This window comes from Macaca fascicularis, chromosome X (genome assembly GCF_037993035.2).
Source record: "Macaca fascicularis isolate 582-1 chromosome X, T2T-MFA8v1.1".
NCBI lineage: Eukaryota > Metazoa > Chordata > Mammalia > Primates > Cercopithecidae > Macaca > Macaca fascicularis.
Window position 1 is genome coordinate 81,287,067 of NC_088395.1, and position 8,249 is coordinate 81,295,315.

Here is an 8,249-nt window from a genome sequence, read left to right on the forward strand (position 1 = left end):
TCTTAATGACTTTTTGTCTAGTTGCTCTATCTGTTCATTATTAAAAGTAAGGTATCAAAGTCTCCTATTACTATTACTATTTTGCTGTCTATTTTTCATATTTTTTGCTGTCTCTTTTCTTGTTTAATTCTGTCAAAGTTTATATATTTAGGAGCTCTGATGTTTGTTGCATGAATATTTATAATTTTTTTTGATGAATTGTCTCTTTTATTACTATATAATGTCCTTATAACAGTTTTTGACTTAAAGCTTATTTTGTCTGATATTAGTACAGTCATCCTGCTCTGTTTGGTTACCATTTTTATGTAGTATCTTTTTCCATCCTTTCACTTTAAGTCTATGCATGTCCTTAGATCTAAGGTGAGTCTCCTATAGATAGCAAACAGGTGGATCCTGATTTTTTATCCATTCAGCCAACGTATGTATTTTGGGGAGTTTAATCCACTTACATTTAAAGTAATTACTGATAGAGAAGTACTTCTTATTGCCATTTTGTTGTTTTCTGTATGTTTTGTCCCTTTGCCCTCCTTTCTTCTCTTACTGCCTTCCTTCATGTTTCACTGTTTTTTTTTCTTATAGTGACCTGCTTGATTTCCTTCTCATTTCCTTTTGTATATATTCTATAAGTATTTTCTTTGTGATTACCATTGCAACTACATAAAATGTTTTAAAGTTATAACATTCTATTTCAAGCTGACAACAACTTAACAACAAAAACTTTACTCCTTTACAGCGTCACTCCCCTATTTTATATTATTGATGTCACAAATTACATTTTTAAAGATATGGGCTCTCACTCTGTCACCCTGGCTGGGAGTACAGGTGTGCATCACCATTCCTGGTTAATGCTTTTTAACTGAATTTGCTTCATAGAGATGGGGTCTCACTATGTTGCCCAGGCTGGTCTCAAGCTTCTGGCCTCAAGCAGTTCTCCAACTTTGACCTCCCAAAGTGCTGACATTACATGCGTGAGCCACCATGCCTGGCCATGTTTACTGTATGTCTTATTACGGGCTGAATTGTGGTTCCTCAACATTTATATGTTGAAAGCCTAACCCCCAGTACCTCAGATTATAACTGTATTTGCAATAGGGCCTTTGGGGTAAGTAAGTAAAAATGAGGCTATTAGGGTGGGCTCTGATCGAATCTGACTGATGTCCTTATTAGACTAAGACACACTGAGAGACACCAGGATGTGCATGCATAGAGAAAAGACCATGCGAGGATGCAACGGGAAGGAAGCCATCTGCAAGACAAGAAGAAAGGACTTAGGAGAAACTAAACCTGCTAACACCTTGATCTTGAACTTCTAGACTCTGTAAGTGTGAGGAAACACAATTCTGTTGTTTAAACCACCCTTTATGTTATATTTTGTTATGGCAGCCCTAGCATACTAATATGTGTCTTTTATATATATAGTATTTTATATATATAGTATTTTATATATACATATATATTTATATGCCCTAGCATACTAATACATTATCTTTTTTGTTTCTCACTTCCTCCATTAGTGCTTCCTTTTGTGATTAATTGATTTTTTTTGTTAGTGTACCATTTGAATCCCTCTTTGTTTCTTTTTCTGTGTATTTTCAGTTTTTTCCTTGGTGATTATCCTGGGGATTACAATTGCTGTCTTAACTTTGTAACACTCAACTTTGAATTAATACTTAGCTTCAATAGTACTAGAAAACTCTGACCCCTTACAGCTCTGTCTCTCTTTTATGTTGTTATTGTCACAAATTACACCTTTATACATTGTGTACCCATTAGCATAACTTTAAAATTATTATTTTATATCTTTGTCCTTTAAATTCTACGGAATAAAATGGTTACAAACCAAATAAGCACTACTACTGGCTTTTTATACTTACCTATTATATTAGGTAGCTAGGGCTGTCATAACAAAGTATCACTGACTGAGTGGCTTAAACAATAAAAATTTATTTTCCAATAGTTATAGAGAATAGAAGTCCTGGATCTAGGTGTCGACCAGGTTAGTTCCTTTAGCAGCCTCTCTCCTTGGCTTGTAGATGGCCATCTTCTCCCTGTGTCTTTGCATAGTTTTTCTTCTGTTGGTATCTGTATTCTAATCTCTGCTTCCTATAAGGATACTAGTCATATGGGATTAAGTCCAACTCCAATGACCTTATTTTAACTTAATTACTTCTTAAATACTCTTTCTCCAAATATAGTCACATCCTGAAGTACTGGAAGCCAGGACTTTAATACATAAATTTTGGTGGACACAATTCAGTCAATAACACTTGTGTATCTACCTTTACCATTGTTCTTTATTTCTTTGGCTATCCTTGAATTACTTTCTGTTTTCCTTTTATTTCAGTCTGGAAGACTCTCTTTGGCCTTTTTTTTTTTTTTTTTTTTTTTTTTTTTTTTTGAGACGGAGTCTTGCTTTGTCGCCTGGGCTGGAGTGCAGTGGCCGGATCTCAGCTCACTGAAAGCTCCGCCTCCCGGGTTTACGCCATTCTCCTGCCTCAGCCTCCCGAGTAGCTGGGACTACAGGCGTCCGCCAACTCACCCGGCTAGTTTTTTGTATTTTTTAGTAGAGACAGGGTTTCACCGTGTTAGCCAGGATGGTCTCGATCTCCTGACCTCGTAATCCACCCGTCTCGGCCTCCCAAAGTGCTGGGATTACAGGCTTGAGCCACCGCGCCCGGGTCTCTTTGGCATTTTAAAAAATAAATCTTATTGTGTATTCAGGTTTAAAACATGTTATAGAATACATGTAGATAGTAAAATAGTTACTGTGGTGAAGCAAATTAACATATTTATCATCTCACATAGTTACTTCTTTTGTGACAAGAACAGCTAAACTCTACTTAGTTGACAAGAATCTTTAACACAATTTTATTAACTACAGTCCTAATGTGGTATGTTAAAACTCTAGACTTGTTCATCCTACATATCTGCTACTTTGTATCCCTTGACCTACATTTTCCTGTTTCTTCCCTATCCCTACCCATGGTAACCACTGTTTCATTCTCTCTGTACTATATATTTGACTTTTAAAAAATAGAGTGCACAATATAAATAAGATTATGCTATATTTTTCTTTCTTTATCTGGCTTATTTTACTTAGCATCATGTCCTCCAGGTCCATCCATTTTGTGGCAAATGGCAGTATCTCCTTTTTAAAGGCTGAATAATATTTCATTATATATGTGGGTTTGTATAAATAAGTTCACACACATATCTATATACATATATACACATTTTCTTTATCCATTTGTCCATTGATGGCCACTTATGTTGTATCCATATTGTGGCTATTGTGAATAATGCTTCAATGACTTGAGAGTGCAGATATCTTTACAAGATGGTGATTTCATCTCCTTTCAGTATATACCCAGAAGAAGGATTGGCTCTAGTGTTTGTTGTAGGGCATGTCTACTAGTGATAAATATAATCAGTTTTTGTTTATCTAGAAATGTCTTAACTTTTCCTTCATTTTTCTTTCTGAAATGTACCCTTTAGTAGAAATATATTATTATAATTTCTACACAAAAACTAGGTTCCTTGCTTTTCTAAATGGTGAGTCAAGTTCATTTTCCATCTAGCCAATTGTGTTCAGCAAAGAAATATTAAACAGGGTGAAATTCAAAGTGGATCTTGTGGCACAGTGGATAAGGACAAGACAGTTGTGGTCAAATAAATCTGGAGTTGAGTTCCAGGTCTACCAGTTATTTAGGGTGTGACCCAGAATGGCTTCTTCCATTTTTCAAAAACAATAGACTTTACTTTTTAGAACAGTTTTAGGTTCACAGCAAAACTGAATGAAAAGTACAGGGAGATCCCACATACTCCTTCTCACACACATGCATAGCCTCCCTCACTATCAACGTTCCACACCAGAAGTGGTATATGTATTTCAAATTGATGAACCAACCTTTACACACCATTATCACTCAAAGTCCATAGTTTAAATTTTCATTCTTGATTTTGTACATTCTATGGGCTTTGACAAATGTATACACTACTATAGCATCATACAGAATGAGTGTTGAATTTTCTCAAATGATTTTTCTGCATCTATGGATATGATCATACAATTTTTTCTTTTTAGCCTATAGATGTGATGGATTACGTCAATTGATTTTCAAATGTTGAACTAGCCTTGCATACATGGAATAAATCACACATGGTCAAGGTGCATAATTTTTATTCATTATGGATATTTACTAATATTTTGATGGGGATTTTTTGCATCTACATTCATGAGATGTTGGCCTGTAGTTTTCTTTTCTTTCTTTTTTCTTTTTCTTTTTTGAGAGAAAGTCTAGCTCTTGTCCCCCAGGCTAGAGTGCAATGGCACGATCTCGGCTCACTGCAACCTCTGCCTCCCAGGTTCAAGCGATTCTGCTACCTCAGCCTCCTGAGTAGCTGGGATTACAGGCGCCTGCCACCACGCCTGGCTAAATCTTGTATTTTTTTTTTTTTTTTTTTTTGAGACAGAGTCTCTCTGTGTTGCCCAGGCTGGAGTGCAGTGGCCCGATCTCGGCTCACTGCAAGCTCCGCCTTCCAGGTTCACGCCATTCTCCTGCCTCCGCCTCCCGAGCAGCTGGGACTACAGGCGCCCGCCACCTCGCCCGGCTAGTTTTTTGTATTTTTTTAGTAATGGGGTTTTGCCATGTTGGCCAGGCTGGTCTCGACCTCCTGACCTCCAGGTGATCCGCCCGCCTAGGCCTCCCAAAGTGCTGGGATTACAGGCTTGAGCCACCGCACCCAGCCGGTTTTCTTTTCTTGTAATATCTTCATATGGTTTTGGTTCTTCGGTAATGGTGGTCTCATAGAATAAATTAGGAAGTGTTCCCTCTGCTTCTACCTCCTGGAAGAGACTGTAGAGAGTTTATATAATTTATTCCTTAAATGTTTGGTATAATTCACCAGTGACCCCTAGTGCCATCTGTTTGGGAAGGTTATTAATTATTGATTCAGTCCCCTCCACAGCCCCGATGGGCAGGCGGACTGCCCTGAGGCAAACTTCTGCGCTGCCCACAAGTGCACGCGGAAGAGCACGCAGTACAACCTGGCCTTCTTCAGGTTCCCGTGGGCCCCGGCCAGATGCCAGAAGTGGGTGGAGAATTGTAGGAGAGCAGACTTATAAGATAAAACACCTGATCAGCTAAATAAACATTATCGATTACGTGCCAAAGATTTTGAGACCTCCATGATCTGCCGAACTAGTCCTTATAGGACACTTCTTCGAGATAATGCAATACTAACAATATTTGACCTTACCAGTCATTTGAACAACCCACATAGTAGACACAGAAAACGAATAAAAGAACTGAGTGAAGACAAAATCAGGACACTGAAACAGAAAAAAAATTGATGAAACTTCTGAGCAGGAACAAAAACATAAAGAAACCAACAATAGCAATGCTCAGAACCCCAGTGAAGAAGAGGGTGAAGGGCAAGAATGAGGACATTTTACCTCTAACCCTTGAAGAGAAAGAAAACAAAGAATACCTAAAATCTCTATTTGAAATATTGATTCTGATGGGAAAGCAAAACATACCTCTGGATGGACATGAGGCTGACATAATCCCAGAAGGTCTCTTTACTCCAAATAACTTTCAGGCATTGCTGGAGTGCCGAATAAATTCTGGTGAAGAGGTTCTGAGAAAGCTGTTTGAGACAACAGCAGTTAACACGTTGTTTTGTTCAAAAAAACAGCAGAGGCAGATGCTAGAGATCTGTGAGAGCTGTATTCGAGAAGAAACTCACAGGGAAGTGAGAGACTCACACTTCTTTTCCATTATCGGTGATGATGTAGTGGACATAGCAGGGGAAGAGCACCTACCTGTGTTGGTGAGGTTTGTTGATGAATCTCATAACCTAAGAGAGGAATTTATAGGCTTCCTGCCTTATGAAACCGATACAGAAATTTTGGCTGTGAAGTTTCACACTATGATAACTGAGAAGTGGGGATTCAATATGGGGTATTGTCGTGGCCAGGCTTACATTGTGTCTAGCAGATTTTCTTCTTCTTTTTTCTTTTTCTTTTTTTTTCTTTTTATTTTATTTTTTATTTTTATTTTTATTTTTTGAGACGGAGTCTCTCTCTGTCGCCCAGGCTGGAGTGCAGTGGCGCAATCTTGGCTCACTGCAAGCTCCGCCTTCCGGGTTCGCGCCATTCTCCTGCCTGAGCCTCCCGAGTAGCTGGGACTATAGGCGCCCGCCACCGCGCCCAGCTAATTTTTTTGTATTTTTAGTAGAGATGGGGTTTTGCCATGTTAGCCAGGATGGTCTCGATCTCCTGACCTCGTGATCCGCCTGCCTCAGTCTCCCGAAGTGCTGGGATTACAGGCGTGAGCCACCTCGCCCCGCGGATTTTCTTCCAAAATGAAAGTTGTTGCCTCTAGACGTTTAGAGAAATATCCCCACGCTATCTACACACTCTGCTCTTCCTGTGCCTTAAATATGTGGTTGGCAAAATCAGTACCTGTTATGGGAGTATCTGTTGCATTAGGAACAATTGAGGAAGTTTGTTCTTTTTTCCATCGATCACCACAACTGCTTTTAGAACTTCACAATGTAATTTCTTTTTCAGAACAGTAAAGAAAGGGGTAAAGAACTGAAGGAAATCTGCCATTCTCAGTGAGAAATATTAGATGGAATAACTGTATAGCTGGCCGAGCATTTGTACTCTGCAGCGCAGTAACAGATTTTAATTTCATTGTTACTATTGTTGTTCTTAAAAATATCCTTTTATAAGAGCCTTTGGGAAAAATCTCCAGGGGCAAACCTCTGATGTCTTCTTTACAGGCGGTAGCTTGACTGCAGTACTGCATTCACTCAACGAAGTGATGGAAAATGTTGAAGTTTATAATGAATTTTGGTTTGAGGAAGCCACAAATTTGGCAACCAAACTTGATATTCAAATGAAACTCCCTGGGAAATTCCGCAGAGCTCACCAGGAATCTCAGTTAACCTCTGAGAGTTACTGTAAAGAAACCCTAAGTGTCCCAACAGTGGAGCACATTATTCAGGAACTTAAAGATATATTCTCAGAACGCACCTCAAAGCTCTTAAATGTTTATCTCTGGTATCCTCAGTCATGGGACAACTGAAATTCAACACATCGGAGGAACACTATGCTGATGTGTACAGAAGCGACTTACCCAATTCCGACACACTGTCAGCTGAGCTTCATTGTTGGAGAATCAAATGGAAACACAGGGGGAAAGATACAGAGCTTCCATCCACCATCCATGAAGCCCTCCACCTTCCTGACATGAAGTTTTTTCCTAATGTGTATGCGTTGCTGAAGGTCCTGTGTATTCTTCCTGTGATGAAGGTTGAGAATGAGCAGTATGAAAATGGATGAAAGCTTCTTAAAGCATATTTGAGGATCATTTTGACAGACCAAAGGTTGAGTAACTTGGCTTTGCTTAACATAAATTTTGATATAAAACACGACCTGGATTTAATGGTGGACACATATATTAAACTCTACACAAGTAAGTCAGGGTTTCCCACAGATAATTCTGAAACCATGGAAAACACCTAAGAGACTTTTAAAAATAGGCTTTCTTATATTTGATATTTGGAAGAAAAGTCATACAGTGTATGTAGGTCACTTAATCACTAAATATCTTTGCCTATAGGGCTCCATTGAATACCTTAGCCATTGATAATCTACCTGTTTAAATGTCCCTGTTTGAACTCTCATACTTTGAAGACCTACCTGTTCTTCCAGAAGAGAACATTGATAGTGCCACGCTTCCTTCTGTGTGATCTCTGTTGACAGCACTCTGGAATTGTTTTAGTTAAGTCATTTTAGACATAGCATTTATTGTCACTGTGGATCTCTACTTGTTGGGCATTATGAATTCTTTGAAGAAATATATTTTGAAGAGGTGTGGGAGGAAGGAGTACATTTTATAAAATGTTATAGTGAAGCCCACAATTGACGTTTGACTAATAGGAGTTTTAAGTATGCTAAAAATCTATATTGGACAGTTACAAGAAATTACTGGAGAAAAGCTTGTGAGCTCACCAAACAATGATTTCAGTGTAGATTTTGTCTTTCTTGAACTTAAAGGAACAAATAACAAAGTTTGAATGGAAGAGCCTGCCATTCTTCCACATCTCATTGTTGCTGCTTACATTCCTTTGTGGAGCCTACATCTTCCTAAGCTTTTAGCAGGTATATGTTGAACACTTCTGTTTCATGGTTAAGAGAGAATCAGAGGCCATGGATACTGACAACTGATTTGTCTGTT

General features: G+C 38.6%; 1 pseudogene; it reads left to right on the plus strand.

Annotated features, from left to right (window-relative positions):
* Positions 1-343: 343 nt before the first annotated feature.
* Positions 344-7,620, plus strand: LOC102120512 (52 kDa repressor of the inhibitor of the protein kinase pseudogene; annotated as a pseudogene).
* The last annotated feature ends 629 nt before the right edge of the window (positions 7,621-8,249 follow it).